Consider the following 24,901-nt stretch of genomic DNA (forward strand, 5'->3'; position numbering starts at 1 on the left):
ATGGAGCAGAACATGATAGAACAGTGGTTGAATGGTGTTAGAGCCAGCTGCTGGAGTATGGAGTTGGTGCTTGAATGAGTTTTCAAGTACTTTGGACATTTTAATACCACATCAAATGCATCACTCTGTTGTTTTAAGACTTAGTTGTAGTTAGATGCTTTACTTAAGAATGGCAGTAGCCCTTTATCACTGTTTCCCTTTTTATTTTTTAACTGTTCGAAGAGTCGATGCAGGACTGCTTCTAGCTGTGATGAGCACAAAGACATTATGCTGCCATGTAGATGCTGAGTTGTGTTTCAAGAAGCCATTGTCTTGGTCAGTGGAGGCGTGGTAAACAGTGCTGCCAGCCAATCACAGATGTAGCTCAACAATTCCGCATGTGGAAATGTAGAGATGTTGGTGGGTAAATAATAAAATGCAACAATCTCCGGCAAACATCTAAAGCACTCTAACGTCAGCATCAATGCCATTATTTGTGATGTACCACAGCTCCTATCAGCGGTGTACTGTTGTAACCATAGCTACCTATTTTGGTTTAGTGCTGGGTTTTATCTTGAACCCCTGATGACCTACAGCACAGCTTGAGATTCTTCCTTTGGTCACCCAACTGCATAACCTGAACATTATTGCTGTTTGTGCCTACTGGGTAACAAGGTCCCTTTGAATACTTAAAAATATTTTTCCTTTAGTTTTCCAGTTTCACTGGCCCTGACAGCTGTCTGTTCACATCACATTATTATTTTTTTGGTGTGTGTGTTTTTTAATTTCCCATGCTATTTTAATCATATATCTCTAAAACATTTTTTTAGAAGTCCGATATTGCTGTGGCTCTGGGAATAACCGTGACACTTCACAACCAACTCAATGAAAATAAAGTAGCATTGGTAGCACAATAATATATTGTTCCCTGTTGTGCAAGAGGTGCAGGTTTGCAGTCTTTCATCTCTGTCATGTCAAAGCACAATACAACATTGTGTGATGGAGACAGAGGGCGCGTGTTTGTGAGTGATGTTGTAGGTACCAGGAGAATACATATGAATTTACCATAGGGTTCTTTTTGCTTTGCCGATAGATGGATAGTTAGAATGTGGAAAAAATAAAAATAGTATATTCTACAATAAATAAACAACAAAGTCAGAGTAAAAGGTCCTCATACTGTGAGATAAAAAAAATATACACGTACAACAGTGATATAAAAAAAACAGAATGAATTTGCATTAATAAATAATATAAACACTATAAATCTAAGAAAACGTGACAAGGAGGTATTATACAGAAATACTGAAGTAGTGTAATGTGCAGGTCGTCCTCAATGTGGGGGATATTCATCTCTGACGTCTTTCAGCCTGTCTTTGTACTAGCTGATTCTTCCACCTCAATTACAGTAGCTTCATATTCATTTCCAATGGCTTCATTTTTAGTTGTTCCCATTTTATGCTGCCGAGCGTGCTTCACATTCTTGTGCTCGGGATGAGTCCAACAGAAGGGGCATTTCCCGTGTTTTTGAGATAATTGCTTGCTTCCCTTATAAACAGCCCCTGTTGAATTTAAATTAAGCCAGTAACAAGCCTGCAGCATAGCATGCCCTCTGGATTGCACCCTGTCAATAGGCTGTTAACGTGTCCGACCCTTGTCTTATTTTGCCTCGTGTGGCATCAGCTGTTCCCCTTGTACATCCGCAGCGGCTGCCCACAGGCGAGTACAACCAACACAGTGGCAGATGAGGACGCCAGAGGAAGTCTCATCAATAATGGAGAGCGGTAGAGGAGGAGGAGGGGAGGAGGCATGTAGAGGAATTGTGGTAGAGTGAGTGAGAAGTGCAGCTGGTGTGTTTCTTTCATTTCTTCCAAATGGACATTTTGAAATGATGCTCCCCAGAGGCCACGCATAAGAGGAAGGCAGCTATTAATAGCTGATGGGTTGAACAAGTTGTTAAAGTGCTTTTTTGTGATTCATTTTTTTCCCCAGGGAGCAAAACAAATAAAATAATAATTTTTCTTGGAGGCCATGCAGGTGCCTGACTTACAGCTTGACCAAAACACAGACTAGCAGATTGCACTCCATGAGACACACCCCATGAGTCAAAAAACTATTTCTTGTCTGTCAAGCAGCATGCAGCTTAAGCTGGGAACAGACACACACACACAATGATTATCTTTCCTGACAGCTGTCCAGATGCAAACAGAAAATCTGTCACACGGCCACCGAGAATGACCGCGTGGCTCTCGTAGTGTGGCAGCTCCTCCGCCCAGCAACCATCCTGCTCGTTCCTTCCCTCAATGCCCCTCATTGTATTAGCAAGAGGAGGACCATTCTTACTCACATCTCTCGTGCTCTTGTTTCCCCAGGGGCCAGCCCAGAGGAAGTGAAACTGTTGCAGGAGTTCGGATGTCACCCCCGTGTCACGGCTTCCACTCAGCTTGACCAGCTACACCCACACACAAACATATCTCTGCTCCCCGAAGGACGCCAATTAACGGCAGGCCTGAGACAAAGAGCAAGGAAGAAGGGAATACGCTCTAGGAGGCGCCTGTACCTGCAGTGGAAGGGGACAGCACTGCTTGTGAGTATCGCATTGTTCTCGTGGTGCTCGGGTGAACACATTTTCGCACAACTGATCATGTGATGCTACCTATTTCATATCTTTTTCATAGCAAAACAAAAAGAAATTGAGTTCATAAACATAATGAACAATATGAGATATGTAAGATATTGACTTTCTTGTTAGGTGCAATGCAAATGTAGCTAGAAGTGTTTTTCCAATATCACAATAGATTTTATCTGTGTGTATCTCTTAGAAACAGCTGGGCTGAACCTGGCAATCTTGCTTTGTTCTCTTTTTTCCTGTTACTTACACAGCAGCTTTATTTAATAAAGTTCTAAGTTTTAATAAAGTTCTTTTATTAATAAAGTTCTATCTTATCTTATCTTATTTATCTATTTTTCTTTTATTAATAAAGTTCTATCTTATCTTATCTTATCTTATTTATCTATTTTTCTACAGGAGAGCTAAATTTAACACTCAAAGGATGTGGTTAAATCTTTCTTACTCTCAGCCTCACTCTATCACGGCTGTCTTTCTTCTTTATGTCTTGTTTCCTGTCCAATAGAAGTTACATTTCCCAGAAAATCCAGCAGAGGAATTAGGTAGACGACAGGGGCAAAATGATCTGGCAGATCCACTTACCTCCTCTGTCTATGATCCCCCTGGCCTCTGATATTATTAGAGGTTGATATATATGTAGAGAACAGCAGCGGGAGAAGGCTGGGTAGGGGAGTAAGATGGGGAAGGCAAGGTGCAAGAGCTCAAAGACCCAGGGCTGCTGATGACAAAGCCGAGGCAATAATCTGAAGGTGTAAAAGCTGGAAATGATTAGACAGTGAGGGGAGAACAACAACTGGAAAAGATTTCAATGTTAAATCACTCGCAGACTCAGATTTCTCCTCCTTACAGCTCTCAAAGAAAATATAGATATAAATATAGATATGATGGCTCTAAGCTTTTTACTGTTATAAAACATGAGCAAAATAAAACATGTTAGCACTAGGATATCACGGATGTGCATGTAATGCAAACGCAGGTCAACCAAGTCCATTTCACACTTTGCCTCTCTAAAGCGTGAAATGGACACAAAGTTGTAGTACCAGCAGGGGGAGACAATATGTTTGAAGCCAAGAAGTCGGTAGTGAACAAGGAAGGCATGAAGTACATTCCAGTCCCTCTATGGCACAGGTGTCGAACTCCAGGCCTCGAGGGCCGGTGTCCTGCAGGTTTTAGATGTGTCCTTGATCCAACCAGCTGATTTAAATGGCTAAATGACCTCCTCAACATGTCTTGAAGTTCTCCAGAGGCCTGCTAATGAACTAATCATTTGATTCAGGTGTGTTGGCCCAGGGTGAGATCTAAAACCTGCAGGACACCGGGCCTTGAGGCCTGGAGTTCAACACCCCTGCTCTATGGCTATGGCTAGGTGGCTAATATTTACATGTAAATGTGTTCAAAATGTCTCTTTAAACACTTTTTGTGATTATTTTCATGTTAGCTTGAAATAAAATATCGCAAGTTACTACATCGCCGTACTACTGCATATATGCAACCCACTGCTACCGCTTTGCAGTATACAGTATAGGTCTTAGATAACTTATGGACCATTAACTAAGATCAAAACAGCAACTAATTAAACTTGCCTGATATTTAGATAAAGGGTTTAATTTATAAAGAGAAATCCAGTAGAAACAAAAATTCGTTGAAAAAAAGTGGTTTAATAGAAATTCATGCTTTTGTGAAAAGGTAGACTATAAATACAGCTCTTAGATGTCCTTTTACTACAAGCAGCTATTTTCTTAGTGTGCTACTAGGTTTTTGTTTGGACAGTCAAGGTTAACAGGCCTACCATTACTTTTGATTTGGCAAAGACACAAGTTTGACATATGTTTTGCTAATTTTTTGCAAGAAGCACATCGAGAGCACAAACCATCAAGGCTGTTCACGCTCTAGGTGTTATTTACTTTCACTGATGTACTGTAGTATTTGTTTTTTCTGTACGGTCATTTGGCTTCCTTTATCCTTTTTTTAATGTACTTTAAGGTGTACCTTGGATGATGTAAGCCAAATTTTAATGGATTGTTAACATGACCCTACTCTACACCCCTACAAAGTTTTATCAGTATTCATTCAAAGCTATGGTGATTACAGTCACACAAAACATAACCTCCTTCGGGAAGGTGACAACAACAGATTAGTGCTGGATGGTCTGCCACAAACTTCTGCAAAGACATTCTTAGTTTAGATCACTGCTGACTTTTGTGAACTCTTCACTTTTCATAATCGGAAATTCCTCAACAATTATTGACTGGATTCTCATGACGTTCCCCTCAGAAACCTTTATAAATAAATTTGTGAAACTTATTTGAGTCATAAGCTGCACGATACCTTGACTTGACCCTGCAGCTCACCATGATTAGGCATCTCCTGTTTGCATTTGTGGATGCTCCAAGGCCTGTCTGGGAACTTTTTTCTGAATTAGAAAGAGAGGACAAGATCTTGCTGCTCCTTTTTTGTGACTAAAGGGGAAAAAGTTGTGCTCACCTTATCTGGAAGAGATTAGGCTAGTGAAAAAAATCATAAACGTGGCCTAATACGCTCCGTAAATGTGTGTAGTCCCCTCTGTTTTCATCTGCACCAATTTGCAGTGAATCGCCCTGCATATCACAACTGGGTCTACTAAGTGGTAATACCACATGAGTGAAAACCTCTCAGGATTTCTCCAACACGATTTAACACATAAAAAGACTGCATTATATTATAAAATCATTGCATTTATTCAGCAACAGGGTTGTGTAACCACACTGATTTCAGCATTTAGCCACAGAATCCACACAGGATCTCCTCTGCACACTGTCCACAACCATTAATTAGCGGATATCTGTGCGAGTACATGGAGATCATGGATGCAGATAAATGCCAAATGTGCCTGCTCTTGAGTATAAAGCCAAATGATATTCTTCTGTCTTAAATGTAAATGTTTTGGCTGAAAAGAAAATGACTGACTTCAGGGTAACAGACCAAAAAGCCAAACAACAAACAAGGAGCTGTGTCAAATGCACATACAGGTCCATGCATCAGCTGTAATGATGTAACTGCAGAGGTCTGTAAGTGCACTTACATATCCGCACGGTCTGTGCCGAGACTGACCATCAAAAAGCATTTAACAGACTCTAAGAGCAAGGCCTTACAATATTCAACACAACAACCTTGCACTATGCACTACATGTTTAAACGACAGGAGTTAACTTTCTTGGACTTTTTAAAGAATATTGCCACTGTCGGTGTCCTTAAAGGCAAACTGCCTCCTCTAACATGTAAAAAAAAAAAGTGGCACAACACTATAACACTTCATGATCATAGCTTTATTTACAGTCTCTCCACCAAGCTTAGAGCAAATAGCTTATGTTGGGTAATAATTTAGATAGCACTCCAAACCCCTTTAATTAGCGCCGACTAATCAACATAGCAGCTTCTCATCATAGATTTATGGACAGCCATGATTGCTGCCAGGGTGAAATTAACTCTTTCCATCTGCAGGGAACTGCTGAAAGATGCTTGGCTCAAACACACTCCTCCTTCTCACACACTGACATGAGCTTAAGCAGGCAAACACACACACATAAACACACACATGCATATATGCAGATGAGACTTGTCTCTTCCTTCTGGCTGTCTCTGTAGAGCTGCCACACATGCTGCGTTGCGTCTCGGAGCACCAGGAGGCCGGGGTTGACTTGAATTAAACTGAGAGGATGTCCTTTCCAGATCTGCAGACGGCCACACAGAAACACCCCAGTGCAACCCCCCACCCCCAGCTCCTCATCCACCCACAAGAAAAAGACAGTCAGAAAAAGACAGAAGAAGAAAGAGCATAAGGGAGATAAATGAAAGAAAGGAGGGGAAAGAAGTGAGGCTAGAGACGGGGTGGAGAAGAGGAGAGAGTTAATAAATAAGAGGCAGGGAGAAATTGCCTGTGAGAGATAGGGTTGGGAGATGAGGTGGAGTTGGAGGAGGACAGGAGAGTAAGAAGAAGGGAAGGAAGATGAAATTATGTGCATGTGTGTGTTCATGATAGAGTTTGGCAGAGAAAGAAGAGAGTTGAGACAGTAAGCCTGGAGAAGCTCATGCCACCGGGGGCATATTGAATATACAGAAGATCCTTCTCCTTTGCCTGGTTAGTAATAAAAAAAATACACACACCAGTGGTTTATAACAATAGCTACAACATAAAGCACGCTTTTCAGGCAATATGTCATCAAAGCAACAGCCAATCATTATATTTTCAGACATGGCAGTCTACTAGTATTTAAAGAAAGAAACATTACTCAGGCAACTAAGAAGTTCCCATCTTTTTTCAAACGTGGGATTTTGATACTGTCCCTGTCACAACACTGCTGTGGTTTTCAGCTCAAGACAAGACATTTTATGACCGCACCATTAACTATTGTAACAGATTCACTGGGCAGATGATCCGAATGCTGGACATGGGCGGCAGAGATAAAATCCAAAATCGAAATCTGTAATCGACTATCTTGAGGTCACACAGGCACTCAGGCAGAGTCTGACTCTGAACAATGATCCATAAACAAATGCAAATCAGGAACAAAAGAAAACATGGAAAATATAGCTCTGAAAGCGACAGGAAAGCTTGGCTGTGAAGAATGACAAGACAATCTGGAGAGAGTGATTCATAACTACTGGCAGGTGGTGTTTAAAAAAAGCAGGGAAAACAAACCAAGATTAGAAGTAAAACTACTGAAACTCAAGTGAGTGATTTCAAATTAAATCAGGAAGTAACTAAACAGAAACCCCAAATAATGACAACAGTAAATAACTGCGATGCACATTTTGCTTTTATACGATGAATAAATGACTCAATCAGCGACTCAGTCAACTCTGAAAGTAAACATTAATTCATAAAGATGAACTCCAATAGTCTGTGAAACACAAGCAGGGGTGAAATAGCATTACACAAAACTGAATTAAGTCTGTAAAAAGATTATTTGACATTTTTCTTTTTTGTCTGTGTTTCATTTCTAATCAAGGTTGATGTTAGAAGCAGGGAAAATGGGCAAGCGTAAGGATTTGAGTGAGTTTGATGACAAGAGCCAAGTCGTGGTGGCTGGGTCAGATCATTAGGATGCACTGTGGGAAGAAGGCAAGCCGATAGAGGCAGTGTGATGCTTTGGGCAACGTTCTGTTGGGAAAGCTTGGGTCCTGCCATCCAGTATTCTGTGATGCCTGAGGCCTCTTTCAGCAGGATAATGCACTCTGCCATAAAGCAAAAATTATTCAGGAATGGTTTGACAAACACAACAATGAGTTTGAGGTGTTGATTTGGCCCCCAAATAACCCCAGATCTCAATCCAATCGAGCATTTCTGAGATGTGGTGGACAAACAATTCCAATCCATTGAGGCCCGACATCGAAACTTGCTAACATCTTGGTGCCAGATACCACAGCACACCTTCAGAAGTCTAGTGGAGTCTAAGTCTCTATGGGTCAGGGCTGTTCTTGCAGCAAAAGGCGGAGCAACACAATGTTAGGCAGGTGGTCATAATGTTGTGCCTGATTGGTGTATGATGTAAGGCTGATGATGCTTTATGTTGCTGCTCCACTGGACTCCTGTGCTATACAATTACAGCTTAAGCACATAGCTGTTCATGTGTTTATGGAGCCTGTCAGACAGTGTAATAGTGGAGTATAGGGACTCGGGTAATGAACACTTCAGTCATCAATCACAGGTAACACCATGCGCAAAACACGTGCCTTAATGTGCCTCGGTCTTTAGTCTGAATGCTGAAGCTGTGATAATCTCCTGCATTGAGGTAGATTACAGCAGTGTCTGTGTATCCTGGCCCCAAGCTGCACAACATATTTACAATAGGCAATCTTTTTGTGCATCCCACCTCCAAACATTGTTATTAACAGTAAGTGCTTTTGCTATTCTGTTCTAGCATACTGCGTCTCTCCTGTGCCCTGGATGATAAACACGTTAGAGACCGAATTTGTGTGTGTGTGTGTGTGTGTGTGTGTGTGTGTGTGTGTGTGTGTGTGTGTGTTGAGCAAGAAATTGGAACATAAATTATTAAGTGAGAATGCACCTTTAAAATATAGAAAAGAAAAAAAAGCACCCACTGTATTTTCTACTTATGCCTGCAAAGTAGGCGATCCTTGAATTTCCTGCCTAAGATGATGCAGGATGAGCTTGTTACCCTTAATACAGCAAAGGCTTTGCTCATCATTGTTGCTCTAAATCTAATGTAAGCCTTTCGCAGCATTTCTTCTGCCCTTTGTGGCACAAGCTTTGTTCTGTAATGACACTAAGCAGAAATTCGGCGGTCTGCGTTTTCTCTCATTTCAATTTAGGGCATTAGCTGCTGAATCATTCTCAGATTGATGATGCAGTTCCAGCCATGACACACTATCATTGTATGTGATTACTTACACGCAAGGGAAATGGCACTTCAAAGATAATAACACATATTTGGTGGTTTTCGGAAGCCCTTAAATCAGAATCAGAATCAGAATCAGAATACTTTATTGATCCCTGGGGGAAATTATTTTTTGTTACAGTGCTCCATTTTAAACCAACATTAAGACAAGACAGACAATACGCTAACTAAGAATAGTACAATATATACATATATATACATACATACATACATAAGTCACTTATAAATAAATATTTGGAAAAGAAACATGTGTAGTTGTAGCAGCAAACAGTGTGTTAAGTGGATGCGTTGTACAGGGAGATGGCCACAGGCAGGAATGATTTCCTGTGTCGTTCAGTGGTGCTTTTCGGTAATCTCAGTCTCTCACTGAACGAGCTCCTGTGACTGACCAACATGTCATGGAGTGGGTGCATCAATAAATGCATCAATATTGACTTGGATTCCCCACCCTGTTCTGCAATTACATTTGTGCCCCTGGCATTTTTTTGTAGAGCTAATTCTTACAAACCAAGCAAGCATACAAATGACTGACCTAAAAAAATGTGCTGAAAAAGCATCTCCTATGAAAATGCTTTGTGAATGAGTTATTGTTTAGTCATTTCTACATGGTTTTCAGACTAAGAGAGACCTTCTGCACCACCTACTAACTGCTGGCTTCAAGAGTAATGAATGCCTTGTTTTACGACACGCAAGCATAAAATATGCGCAAAAATATTCAAATGTGATCTTTTCCAAAATGCTAAAAGGCCTGTGTGCAACAGTAGCTTGCAGCAGTTCTTAATGGGGATGCAAAATGTAACACACATGTATACAGAGCAGATTCTTCAGACGTGTATGATATCGTGTTGTAAGGTTAAAAGGAGTGAAGTGTTGTGCTATGATGCAACCGCTTGCAATTTCATTGTTGTGATGAGAAATGTCTCCTATTGTTACCCTCTTAAACACTGAATTATTCAGTGCACACCAACCTAGTTTTCCACGTAAACCAGTCGAATAAGAGATAAGATAGCATTATTGTAACAAATACACAACTCGTGCTGACAGGATGCCAAATCGTGATTAAAAACACATGTTTTCTGCCCAGAAAAACAGGTCTAAATGGGTGCAGCAGATCAATGAAAATTCAGCATTTGGATAACTCCATTCCACCTCGATCAACATGACCCAAATAACAGCAGTCTCCTCGGCATGTTGGGATATATCCAGAAAGCCAGCTGAATGTAGCGCTGTATGGTACCTGCACACAGCGAGCTCCTGCAAGATTAGATAACTAGAACTGCTTCAAGACTCAGCGAGGTCTTGGGGAATTGTGAAAGTTGGTATTGAGCTGTGTGATGAAACCCACACACGTATAGACAACATGAGGCCATCTGCGGCAGGCACAAATACAAATGTATCGACTTGTGCACTTGGACAAACCTGGAGATCATGAAGGCTTTTAAAGAACTTAAATCACCCCCAAAGCCCATCAGACCACATCAGTGTGTGGTCTGTTATTAGGCAGTCAGTGGCCAGCCCAGCTACCGCAACTTAATAGAGCAACAGCCTCAGGTGGGAGGCAAAAAAGGAATACAGCAACATCGTCTCGCTCTGCAGCTTTACAGCCCAAAACAACCCTTCCAAAAGAGCCTTTTTGTTCAGTTTTCAAGCTTAACATATGGACACTGTGTGTGTTATTTTCAAATGGGCAGCCAATTGCATTCGGAAATAGATTTTTCGAAGTTAAAGTAAAACAGGGGAAATCTGCAGAATAAACGACATTATTATTAGTTGTCTTGCCTTAACTGTCGCAGTCCTGACGGTTGAGTTAGCCAAGAGTACTGAACACTGCCATATTACAGTTTTTCTCAAATGCTAAAACACATTTCACAAACGTTACCACCAGGTCCCCCAATGTCCAAACACAACACCCTTCTCTAAAGCTACATAAACACAACCACACCTTCCCACTGCAAAACTCAAACTCCCACACCAAGAGAGCAGCTCGAAGCTGTCAAAACTGTAAACACTATACACAGCATTACACACTACAGCAAAACAATTGAAAACACAATGCTCAATTTGTGAGAAGGTTCTTTGTTTCATAACTGCCAATGCATATTTTAGAAGCTATACAGTAACGGATCGTCGTAGATCTCTGCAGAGGATTAGGCATTTAGATTTGTGAGTTTCATATGAGTAGTATAAATCTATAGAAAATCCTGCATGTACGTACACTACTGTAACACAACTCAATGCAAAAACAGAATCTATTGCACACAACAGTAATCTTGAAAACATGAACAGGGTGTGAAGTTTTTTTATTTACGTTATTCACACCACACACACACCACAATCACTGTGCGGCATCATGTCGCTGAGCTGTTGCTCGCATCTCGTCCGTAATGATGGTGCGAGGTTGTCTTGCTCTCCCTCCTGGACCTTCTCCTCTCCCATGTTGGCCTTCTCCTCTTCCTCGTTGGTCGCTCCTCTTCCTCCTCTCATTTGAACTCCTCTTCCTCATTGGCCTGCTCCTCTTCTTCCAGGGCCAGCTCTTCTCCCTCCTCTGCATCAAATTCCTCTTCCCCTGACTCTGCCTTCATCCATTGTGTTTGTTTGGAACCTTCAGCATACTGTGCACTCTGAACTTGCTTTTACATGTGGGTACAGCATTAGCAACAAGTGTCTTCAATTTTGAGTCATTGTGTGTAGTGAATGACGCCAGGTGTGTTCCCTGTGTTCAAAGATTGGTGACTGTGGCAAGAATTTTGCATCACATGGGCTTTCATTTGAGGATATGAGCAGAGTTGTTTTGCAACATGTGTTTTAGCAAGGAAAAATGTGTTTAGATTTATGAGTACAGAGGGTTGTGTTTTGTGAATTGTGTCTTCATGTGACATGTGTTTATGGTACTGGAATATGGTGGCTACATTTAGTAAATGTGTTTAGACTACTGGTCATTTGGGTTACAGGATTGGCTTTTGTGTTTTAACATTTGAGAAAAACTGTAAGAGGACACGGTGTCTTTCTGCTCCTGCACTGCCACATGTCAAGATTATAAGATGCCTTCTTGGCAGATTTGTACTTTATAGTATCGCCAAGAAATCAAACATTTTCTGTTGAAGTTAGAGCTGAGCCATACTGATGTTGTGGCCAGCTATGTTTTTAGCATGGAAAGTCGTTATTTACCCAGAATTCGCAGAAAACCGGACAAAAACTAGCCCCCTTGTGCCATTTTGTGTCTGCAGTGGGATTGCCCCCCTTTTGCTTTCAACAAATTCATATTTTAGAAGATGCAAATTGTGTGTGGATGCACAGGCGAGCAAACAAACAAATGGATATGATGATTAATAGCTGTACTCGGTTGCATTCAAGGCAGCGAGGTTGATAATGAACGGAGATATTTAAATGTTCTGAGCTCGCCAAGCATGACAAAACAAACACGCGGTAGTTCGTGGAGTGTTTAAGTTATAGACAAACACACACACACACACACACACACACACACACACACACACACACACACACACACTGAACAAAAGCAATTTAAGAAAAGTGTGTGAGGCTGCCTTGTCATATAGGAATATTTTTATTATTAGGCCTGTGCTGCATGTGTTTTAAATTTTAAGTTCTGCTTGGGCCAAGATCCGCATCGAAATCTATAAACATAGACTAGTAGGCTAAACATAGGCTAATCAATAGTGGGCCGATGGAAAAAACAATCCTCTCCAATGTTCAATCAGAAGTTATTTGATAATGCAACACCACTACAGGGAGAAAGGGTCATTTCTCCTCTTGCTGGCACATACACTGCTCATGACACAGCACGAGAGAGGCGAGGAGAGAACGCCAGCCACTCAGAATCACATTAACGCACCGCCCTTCAAATTCTCCAAAGAGAGTGTGATACTTTTTGTTCAAACACTGGTTTATTCCTAGAATGATTATCCCATTTTCTTCCCTGCAAGCAAATGAATGTTAAGACATTTTGTGACAAAGACTGATAACGTGTGAGGAGTGGCAATGAAACTATGCAGGAAAATAATGAGAGCGTACACAGTCAGAAAATGAAAGCGTCCTCGATAGTTCACTGAAATGGAAAATCTTTCAAAAGAACAGTGACAATTATGAAAAAGCACATAATTAATATAAACATTTGACATTATTGTATGATTACAGAGAGATGAATGATTGTGTTAAGCAGGCAAGCTTTCTACCTGCTTAATGGTTATGCTCAATCCACCCAAATCATTTTTTAAAGGTCACAGGGCTTTAGAGGTCAGTCAGAATTTAGCAGATACATTCATCAAAGTCATGATAATATCTAATCTGCTTATGGTTCTTATTTTAAAACTGTGATAGTAATAATATTACTGGCCTTTAGTATTACTTTATAATGTGGATTTATAGGTCTTTAACCTAGAATGATTTGGTGTGGAGAGAAAGAAATCCAGGCCCTGATTCGTTTAATCTGCAGTAAAATGCATGCTCACAGTGACTGAATAGAGCTTAGGTAACACCTGATTGTACTCCAGTCCCATCCATATCATCCCCTCCAACTTTGTTATTGTCCAGCCCTCTCATCCTGGAGGCTTTACAGCTGGATGGCCTAATTGGAACCATTTCCACATATAATATGGCAGCCCCACGGGGGCTCATTATGCAGTAGATACTGGTTAGACTGACCTCAGCTATTCTTCAGCCTCTGCCTCTTCGCAGTCCTGTGGTTTAGTCCGGTGATACGGTATGGTTTCCTTCATCCTACAGGCCATTGATTACCATTTGGAGGAAAAAATTCATGCTGGCTGTGTGATCATACTGCGTGTGACTGCGTTAGCGTGTAAGTTTTTGTGTTGCTACGGGCACGATGCTGGGCACTGCAGAAATGACTCATCTCTCATGTACCAAAACTCAAAAGAAATCAATGGCTGCTGCAAAGATATACACGCTACAGCTCCAGTTTGAGTAGCTTCGTGTAAAAATTGGGACATCTGCTTGATTTATAACAGCAAAGTTTATAAATAGCAGTTTAAATGGGTAGTTTGCTGTTTTGAGAAATGTATGGCTAGAGGAGAAGACTGATTCTACTGTCACGTCTGTCTGCTAAATACAAGGCCACAGCAAGCAACCAATTAGCTTAGCACAGACAAAGTAAACAAGTGGAAGCTGCTAGCTTACCTCTGTGTGAAGGTAGCAAAATCCATCTACCAACACTCTAATTGGCAGTGTCTTTTTTTAAACCAAGACTTTTAGACTGAAGTGAAAAGCAAAAAATTTGAGCCCTGTGGTGAATCGATTCTGGCCTCTTTGCTAAGATTAGAGTTTTAGGTGCTTTTTTCACTGTTTTTCCTCACCTAGCTTAAAGTGAATAGACATCTTTCCAGAAAGAAATCCCCTTTTTTCAACTTTATTGCTGTCAGTAGTAACACACATGGACAAAAGTGCTGGGCCAACCACACAGTACACCTTTAGAACATGCTCAACTATGGAAACCCATCCCATGAAGCTGCAGCTGACAGAGGAGGCACTGCACAGTGTTAGCAACTTTCACACTCTAGCTCTGCGCTTGGCGACCCCACCCAATAACATTACAGGGAGTGCAGAATTATTAGGCAAGTTGTATTTTTGAGGAATAATTTTATTATTGAACAACAACCATGTTCTCAATGAACCCAAAAAACTCATTAATATCAAAGCTGAATGTTTTTGGAAGTAGTTTTTAGTTTGTTTTTAGTTTTAGCTATTTTAGGGGGATGTCTGTGTGTGCAGGTGACTATTACTGTGCATAATTATTAGGCAACTTAACAAAAAACAAATATATACCCATTTCAATTATTTATTTTTACCAGTGAAACCAATATAACATCTCCACATTCACAAATATACATTTCTGACATTCAAAAACAAAACAAAAACAAATCAGCGACCAATATAGCCACCTTTCTTTGCAAGGACACTCAAAAGCCTGCCATCCATGGATTCTGTCAGTGTTTTGATCTGTTCACCATCAACATTGCATGCAGCAGCAACCACAGCCTCCCAGACACTGTACAGAGAGGTGTACATTTGATGATGGACCACAGGTTCTCAATGGGGTTCAGATCAGGTGAACAAGGTGGCCATGTCATTAGTTTTTCTTCTTTTATACCCTTTCTTGCCAGCCATGCTGTGGAGTACTTGGACGCGTGTGATGGAGCATTGTCCTGCATGAAAATCATGTTTTTCTTGAAGGATGCAGACTTCTTCCTGTACCACTGCTTGAAGAAGGTGTCTTCCAGAAACTGGCAGTAGGACTGGGAGTTGAGCTTGACTCCATCCTCAAACCGAAAAGGCCCCACAAGCTCATCTTTGATGATACCAGCCCAAACCAGTACTCCACCTCCACCTTGCTGGCGTCTGAGTCGGACTGGAGCTCTCTGCCCTTTACCAATCCAGCCACGGGCCCATCCATCTGGCCCATCAAGACTCACTCTCATTTCATCAGTCCATAAAACCTTAGAAAAATCAGTCTTGAGATATTTCTTGGCCCAGTCTTGACGTTTCAGCTTGTGTGTCTTGTTCAGTGGTGGTCGTCTTTCAGCCTTTCTTACCTTGGCCATGTCTCTGAGTATTGCACACCTTGTGCTTTTGGGCACTCCAGTGATGTTGCAGCTCTGAAATATGGCCAAACTGGTGGCAAGTGGCATCTTGGCAGCTGCACGCTTGACTTTTCTCAGTTCATGGGCAGTTATTTTGCGCCTTGGTTTTTCCACACGCTTCTTGCGACCCTGTTGACTATTTTGAATGAAACGCTTGATTGTTCGATGATCACGCTTCAGAAGCTTTGCAATTTTGAGACTGCTGCATCCTCTGCAAGATATCTCACTATTTTTGACTTTTCTGAGCCTGTCAAGTCCTTCTTTTGACCCATTTTGCCAAAGGAAAGGACGTTGCCTAATAATTATGCACACCTGATATAGGGTGTTGATGTCATTAGACCACACCCCTTCTCATTACAGAGATGCACATCACCTAATATGCTTAATTGGTAGTAGGCTTTCGAGCCTATACAGCTTGGAGTAAGACAACATGCATGAAGAGGATGATGTGGACAAAATACTCATTTGCCTAATAATTCTGCACTCCCTGTATATGTTCTGCCATTTTGTGGCTAAGTTGCTGTAGTTCCACTTTACAATAATACCACTTACTGATCGTAGAATATCTTAAAGAGAAGAAATTTTATGAATTGACTATTGCATCAGTGCCGTCCTTTTAGAGCACCACATTCAAATTTATTGAGTTCTTTAGAACAACCCATTCTTTCAATTCTTAAGATATTTCAATAATGACTTGTACTTTTGTGATAAATCTATGCCATAGGTACATCATAGCCAGCACTGTAAATTAACGTTTACCTTCACGTTTAACTACACATCGCAGTCATGTAGCCCCCAACTATTGTAACTGGCCATCAATATCTCGATTCCTTTTATGCATATCTTTTATATTTAATACCTTTAGAATAATGTATTAATCCATATTGTCCTATGGCAAGTAAACGCACAGACATTTTGTTCTGATGCGCACTAACTCGTAGATCTTCTGAATGGCAATAAAAGCTGTAGACTAGGGATGGGTATCGTTTAGGTTTTATCCGATACCGGTGCCAAATCGGTACTTTTGAAACGGTGCCGGTGCTCAAACGGTGCTCAAACCGGTGCTTAAAGACTGGAGAACACAAAATTGGTCCAAAAACCTCTCATGTTCAGCTGTTTTTTGTAAAAATATAACAATGTTAGCCTTTTCTGCAGCTATGGGGCATATATGGTATCACTCTTGGCTGGAAGCAGTGCTTAAACAATGGAAAAAACACAAACTTTGTCCTAAACCTCTCATGTTTAACTGTTTTCCACTTTTTCTTTGGTCATTTTAGCCTTTTTAGCCAGGGTGAAGGGAGTATCTGCCATCAAACAAGAGGACAGCCGCATGTAGCTATGATGATGTTTGCTAGTTCACCTTACATGCATTAATGTAATAACGTGGTTAGCCTACTCAACGTAAATTAGCTACTCACGCAGAGAAGAACGGCTGCTGCTGCCATCATCATCCGTCATCATTTCTGCTACACTGGCAGGGCTAGGGGCCAGGACTCTCCTCTTCGTGTTTTTGGGGGATGTTGCATAACAGGCAACCCACCCGCAGTAGATGTGCTCGGTGTGAGGTCTCGCAGCAAGCTATCAAATACGGCGCATTTCTGGGCTTTTTAAAAAAAACGCTATGCGTCGCCAGGTGTTTCATCGGATTTGAGGTGTTACCTCCTTTGACAGTATCACAGTATCAGCTTAAAGCACTTGTTGCTGCTGAGTTTGCATATTTTGCTATGAAGTACAGCCAGACTTTTGACCGCTTCGCCTTGGACATTTTTAATCTGTAGCTCTGCTCTAACAGAACGTACGTACCTGGCCCCGCCTACTATCCTCGGAAACGTAAAATGATTGGCTAGAATCTAAAGTGTATCACAGCTCAGGAAAAAAAAGCACCGAAATAAAGCACCGAAATGTGCGCTGCTTTTCGGTCTGGTTACTACCGTTTATGTCAGAACCGGTGCCATCATGGCACCGGACACCGGTACCCATCCCTACTGTAGACTCTACCTGGACAAGAATTTGATTATTATCCTTCTGAGGACAATCACAAAGATCCTCCTGAAGTAAAAAGCCCATATTTTCTGACTTTTATCAGAAAGAATTGGTTCTGTGTCACTGCATGATGCCTAAAATTGTTTTACCATGTGATAGATTTAAACATTTGGCAAGTAGAATTTAAGTGTGTGTTTTATTTTTTTGTTTTTTTCAGTTACATGTTTATTGCACCACTTTACATAATGTCCTGCACTGAACAGGAGTTCTTGGCTTAAAGATACATGTCAGCAAGGTGGTAGTAGGGATTTATAGCCGAGAAAAATTCTTGAGAAATACCTTGCTTACATTATAGCCTGGAACTTTTGTGTTTTACGGTCAGAGCATGTCTGGTTTCTTCCCAGAAGCTTGCAAAGAGCTTTCATTAAACTGAAAATTGCCTTTGGATTTGGTGATGGCGTTGTCAGTGGCGACATCTTGTCAGTCACCACCTTTCTGTTTATCGCTGCAAAGTCATTGCTCTGTTGAGTCAGTGACACCTCTATAATGTAGCATCAGCAGACACGCAGTCGGTGTGTCAACACTGTGATGACGGTGTCATCTTTCTGTGCCCGAAGTTCTCTTTTAAATGCTGCTGCATAGCTGAATCGAGGACGAGGGGAAGGATAAATAATACAAATAAGACGTAACCGATAATTTAAGAGACCAGCAGATCATGCAGGCTTGAGTTGAAATGTCAAAGGTGCCTTGCTTTTTCTTTTATTAAGATGAACACTACTAAGCTGGAAGCCTTACTTGACCTGTTACTTTTCTATGCATGCATTCAGTGTCATTGCTTATTTGACATTTTACTGCATATCTTTAAATGCCAATGCTTTTCTACTGGTATTCAAGAGACTTGTGTGAAAGGTGAGTACACATGCTACACTGTTTCTAATGCAGGTTTGAAAATAATCACACTGAACTGTGTTAAAACTACAATTTCATATTAGTCCCTTTTTATATACCATTTTAACTTTTTTTTTTGAAGATCAGTACACCTGCAAGTACATCATCTCAGAGATCACTGCATTCATTAAATGCAGTGCATAAAGAAAATAACAATTGGATTGATTCATGTGCAGTAACTATGAGAAATAATGGTGATGATGATGTATGTACTCATTACCAGGGTTACTGAATGCATCTCCACTAATTAGCAGTCTCCTGGGGGGCTGTGTTTCACTGGCAGGTTCAAAGCTAATGACAGCATGTCAAAGGGAATCCCATGCACTGATTCTCTGATTAATTATGTACTCTGGAGAAAAAAAACGAGATGGACATAATATACTGTAATTGATATGTGGTTTATCCTGCTGTTGTTCTTACCCCTTAAATCTGAGTTTTTCTTCTTAGTGGCTCATCCAGAAAATCAAAAACTACTTCTCGCCAACAGGGATTCATTGTGATGTCAAACAAGTGGTTAGCGAGACTTTTTCACATGCAGTTCTTCACCTGTCTCTTAAATTCTCTTCACTATATACACCAATTATCTTTGAGTCCAAACAACTTTCAGCTACAGTCCCTGCACTGGATCAAATTCCCTCAGGTTTAATTAACGATGATCAGCTTAATAATTTTATATATTTTCCCCCCACAGGCGCATATAATTGGGCGATTTTGACGCTGGGGAACCTTCCATCAGAGAAATCTATGGTCTAGCCCTCATTAAGGAACTCGGAGCTCAGCGAGCTTCTCGTGCTGAAGTCTTAGAGTAAGAAGGTGCTGCAGAGAGCTCAACACCTAAAACTCCCACTTAGGAAACCAGCTTTAATTAGCTAATGAATCTGGGAGCTCCTTCTGCCAACCTTCGACCTTGTGCTGAGACACAGAAAGCCCGTTTACTATGTTAGACTTATCACATGCAATTAAAATCAGTGTCTTGTGCCCTGTACAGCAAAACCACTTTTTAATTAGATAATTGCTCTGCTGTCTCTGTTATTGTTGGTAACTCATGAATCATTCCTGAAACTCCAAAGGGTGCAATGCATTGATTTACTGCCAACAAAATCCGGCTTCATGATTGATGTTGTCACGCTGACGGCACACAAAGGCCCAGTAACATTTTCCAACCAAGTTTACCAAATCTATAAGCATAAGAAATTATCTTTGGTAGCCAAGAGTAGAATATTTATTTTCTTGTACATTAAATCACAATAAATAATGTTAAGTTGTGATGACCACATATATCATCGCTGTTCAAGTTTAAGTTATTTATTTTAAGTACTTCAAAGTCACTTTTAAGGGGAATCCTTTTTGGCAAATGTGGGGTTTTTTTGTTACTAAAATTAAAATTGAATTAGATCCTCAATTGCAATTGTATCAACATCAGCACCACTGCAGACAGGCACACGGCTCCATTTCTCTCTAACAGTTGAAGTAGTTAACATTCATAACACTGAACAACACTTTTGGAGGAATTTAAAGAGGTCAGTAAAGCTCCCATTTTATAAATATTGAAGGATTAAACGTTATCATAAATGTTAACCTGGCAAGCGCACACATTTACATTAGCCTTTTACCCATTAGCAATAATCTGTTAGCCACATTACCCACCTGTTATCATTAACATAAAAGCTAGCGGACTAAAGTTAGATAAAAGATGAGCAGAAAATCCAGAGTTTGGAGAAATAATAAAGAGCAAAAAAGGAGTGATTAATCAGACAGTTTCAGGCCTGACCAGCAGAGCTGAAGAAGTGAAGAGCTATGGACTGAGGCAGAGCAGTGGACGAGAGAGAGGCTGCAGACAAATGCAGACAAGATGATAAACTTGAATTTTTCTACATTTAAGAAAATTTATTATTTATTGTATTAAATTTATTGTTTAGTTGTAGCTACCTGTAAGATCCGCTTTAAAATGCAGGCAGTGACTAGTTGACTAGTGATTAATTGAAAAGCCTTCAATTAATCCAAAATGCTGCAGCAAGAGTCCTGACAGGGACTAGAAAGAGAGAGCATATTTCTCCTATATTGGCTTCCCTTCATTGGTTCCCTGTTAAATCCAGAATTGAATTCAAAACCCTGCTCCTCACATACAAGGTCTTAAATATTCAGGCCCCATCTTATCTTAATGACCTTGTAGTACCATATCACCCTATTAGAGCACTTCGCTCTCGCTCTGCAGGCCTACTTGTTGTTCCTAGAGTATTTAAAAGTAGAATGGGAGGGAGAGCCTTCAGTTTTCAGGCCCCTCTTCTGTGGAACCAGCTTCCAGTTTGGATTCGGGAGACAGACACTATCTCTACTTTCAAGATTAGGCTTAAAACTTTCCTTTTTGCTAAAGCATATAGTTAGGGCTGGACCAGGTGACCCTGAATCCTCCCTTAGTTTTGCTGCAATAGACGTAGGCTGCCAGGGGACTCCCATGATGCATTGAGTTTTTTCTTTCCAGTCACCTTTCTCAATCACTGTGTGTTAATAGACCTCTCTGCATTGAATCGTACCTGCTATTAATCTCTGTCTCTCTTCCACAGCATGTCTTTATCTCTAACCCCAACTGGTCCCTGAGCCTGGTTCTGCCGGAGGTTTCTTCCTGTTAAAAGGGAGTTTTTCCTTCCCACTGTCACCAAAGTGCTTGCTCATAGGGGGCTGTGTGATTGTTGGGTTTTTCTCTGTATCTATTATTCTACGATCTACTGTACAATATAAAGCACCTTGAAGCGACTGTTGTTGTGATTTGTCGCTATATAAATAAAATTGAAATGAATTGAATTGAATAGTTCAATCTTACACAGTCACTGCAAGTGTTGGTCAAGTTACTTGAAAATAGTAATTGGTTACTAATTACTGATTACTTCTCAAAGAAAGTAATCCCATTACTTTATTGTTTACTTATTTTCAAAAGTAATTACTTACTTTATTACTTAGTTACTTAGTTACTTTTTAAAAACATGTTATTGTCATGAGACACTCTCACAAACAAAACCACAGTTTAGTAATGCAGTAACGCAGCGTGCTTACGGGAAAGTAACAGTAATCTAATTACTTTTTGTAATAGTAATCCCTTACTTTACTCGTTACATGAAAAAAGTAATTGGATTACAGTAGCGCATTACTTGTAATGCATTACTGCCCAACTCTGGTGAGTGCTCTGTTTTTTATACCTCCTTTATTTCAGCGTAACTAATACCACGCTTTATCCAAAGTTCATTTTTAACCTTTCCATAATGCTCTCCTTCTAGAATAATTTCATTATTTAGATCAGTTAGGTATCGTGTTGTTTGCTGTACCCTTTGTTTATTAGTGAGTTCATAAATGTAGTTTGACAATCTGTAATAAAAAATCTGTAATAAGATTGTCTAAATATTTGTAAAAAAAATGTATAATAAAACTATTACTTAATCTGAAATATTTAATTTGTTAACTGTTATAAATTAGGAAAATTAGATGAGTCAAAATTTACTGAAATGGTGCTGAAAACAGTATCAAGTATGTTCCCAGGTATTGGTATTAAATATGAAATTCTAGTGTCGTGTCAACCCTAATACAAATACATCTCAGTAGTTAGCTTAACACAAACTGCATCCCATGATAACACAGTCAGCATCTTTACAGTGATTTGTGTGACTCTTCTTGAACCAGTTTTAAGATATTTCTTAAGAAATACGCTCTTAAGCAAGAAACTGTTGGGTCTGCACAGGAAGGAAAATTACTCTTCTTCTTGAACAGGCAAAATAGGATGTGTTAATAGTGAGGTTCCTGCACCTTTTTGTTTTTAACACAGAGCTGATTGTTTTCATCATTTGACATGCAGGAAAACAATATTCTCGTGGAACTTTATCGAGAAAACAAACAAACTGTTGGTTATTACACAGGATCTATGTGCTAGCAATTGGATTATATGAAATTGTAGACAATATGTGCTTTAATTCACAAACAACTACAATTGTTTTTTCCTGATTAATACTCAGGAACAGTCCCGTGTATTAAGTGAAACTATCAGGCAGAGCTATCATTACTCCTGTCGCTCCCTGTGTTCTCCCTAAGATGACTCCCTTTGACTTCATTCTGATCAGAGCCAAGCTGTACTGGCCCAGAATGGCAGGCACAGGTCTCAGTGGCAGCCTCTGGAGTCCTGGCGGAGCTCCTTTAGTCTGTTCAGCCAGCTGTGAGAGGCTGCAGCCTGCTCTGAAGTCCAGCATTGGAAATGTGCCCTGAGCGAGCCACACTATAAATTAGTCAGGATAAGTTAAGGGCAGCATGCGTTAGGCTATCCCCCGTGGTTATCAGCAGAGAAGAACCTGCCTGAAGGTTGGCGCTCTTAAATCTTTTACCACTGCTGCTGAGGCAGCCCAATCCACACATGGACTGGAGCCATCAGTCAGGGCCAATGCTCGCAGCTAATGGGTTATTCAAGTTTTCCAGAATATAAAACAGCCATGCTTATCTAAATCAAGCATGAGAAACAGCACTTGCTGCTACAGTCTCTAGTTAATTTCTGTACAAGAAAAGCGTTTACAGTGACTGGCTAACTGGGGAGAAAATCTGGTTGAATTCAGGCTGATGGTGTATACCTCTTAATCAGCCTTTACAAATTTTGGCAGATGTGAATAGCATTGATGGGACAAGTAACTCAAAAGTAATGTGACAGTGACCTTTCATTGAACCCAAACCTTGAATAAGAATGGTAGCATTCAAGAAAGACAAGACAGATCTAAAAAAAAAAAAAAAGCCGATAAATTACTAGTCCTGGTTTATTTTAAGCTTGTTTTAATTCCAAAAGACAGACTTACAGTGTTAACCTTCTGAGAATAACTGCTAACTCTACTTGAAATGTAAATATCTTACAGTAAGAGTGATTTTATACTTGGTCTGTTTCAGGTCTACGAAAGAACTCAAAATGAGCTGTGAGCATTTTTCCCCATATGCAAATACAGCTAAAATGAGAATCTTTTGATATTTATTTTTTCTGTTCTTGGACAACAAATTTCTCAAAGTAAAGTTTAAAATCAATTAATTAGTTAATTAATTAAAAACAAAAGCTCAGACTCCATTTGAGTTCTTGTATTTTGCTCAACCTGTGCATTTTTGGGGGTTTTGACACTGTAATATAGCTTTCTGCCACATAGCACATACAATATGAAGACCATTCAAATGTGTCATGCTTGCATCAGACACCAGCTGACTACTGTAGCAGAGTCCATGCTCACTATCTGGGGTACAAAAAACTTAATACAACAGTCAATAGCAGAATAAAGTATTTGGCACGTTTTTACAATATATTTTGGCTATATCATGATACACGATATATATGGTAAATGGTAACGATATATATCACAATATATTTAAATAACCTCCAAAAACAAATGTTATTTTCAACCATACAGTACCTAAACTTGCACTGGTATAGTTATTCAATATTTTTATTCTACTTTGGATACAAGAAATCTGAATCAAAGGAAAAAACATTTTAGCCTTCAGCTGCACACAGAGGTTTTTCACAAATGATAATATTGTGACAGTAAGCCTCTTTCTGTGATTAATACTAGACCTTTAACAAACAAAAGATAAAATAAAATAACTGAAATTTAAAAGGTGCTCTTCTGTGCTTATAAGATATAAAAATAGTAAATTAAAAACTGTGATGACCTCAAATTACAGAAACAAAAGTCCAGATAGTGACAAAAAAAACAAAACAAAAAAGAAAACACTGATCAAGACCAGTCACCAGTATCACAGCTGGTTTATTTAGCATTTTTTGGGTGTAGGGAGGTAGTGGTAGGTGTAGTGTAGGGTGTTATCAGAGATGTGGCTCTTATCGTCTTTGTAGTTTGCTCTGGGCCTCTTATTTGACCTGTCAAAGTAGGTTTGGTCTGGCTTGTCGAGATAGCCACTGGTTGCGCAAGATGGACCCGTTGAATAATGGCATTTGTTCTGGTCATGATGTGACCTTTCGTGTTGATATGATATTTTTCTGCTTGCGTTTTTTTCCAATCAGTCATTTTTCTTTTAACCTCTGGCCCACCCATATCCTTTATATCTTCTTCAAGATGCTTTATTTTAAACTGTGATTTGATTGTAAATGTCTCAGCATTTTTCTAGTGATTGGGCCTAATGAATTGGGGGGGAGGGGAAGTTCTGTTGCGCAGGTTGTCTGGTGTCAGAGGGGGGCTGGTGCAGAGACCCACACACTTCTGTCCCCTATCTGATGTCGCTGTCTTCTTTGTAATAAAAACATTTATGTGCTCATAGCAGGACTTATTTGCATAAGCCTGATGCTCAGTGATCTGAAAAGTGAAGAAAGCAACAAAGGTCAACTA

General features: G+C 40.1%; 1 protein-coding gene across 3 annotated transcripts in view; it reads left to right on the plus strand.

Moving 5' to 3' along the window:
* The window catches only part of b3gat1a (beta-1,3-glucuronyltransferase 1 (glucuronosyltransferase P) a), a 93,261-nt gene that overhangs the window by 29,108 nt on the left and 39,252 nt on the right, over nt 1-24,901 (plus strand). For all 3 annotated transcript variants that reach the window (XM_080888887.1, XM_080888889.1, XM_080888888.1), the window contains one exon: nt 2,349-2,563. The gene's annotated coding sequence lies outside the window, so the exon portion shown is untranslated. The remainder of the gene's footprint in view (nt 1-2,348; nt 2,564-24,901) is intronic.

The sequence above is a fragment of the Rhamphochromis sp. 'chilingali' genome, assembly GCF_963969265.1.
Source record: "Rhamphochromis sp. 'chilingali' genome assembly, chromosome: 8".
NCBI classification, from domain to species: Eukaryota; Metazoa; Chordata; class Actinopteri; order Cichliformes; family Cichlidae; genus Rhamphochromis; species Rhamphochromis sp. 'chilingali'.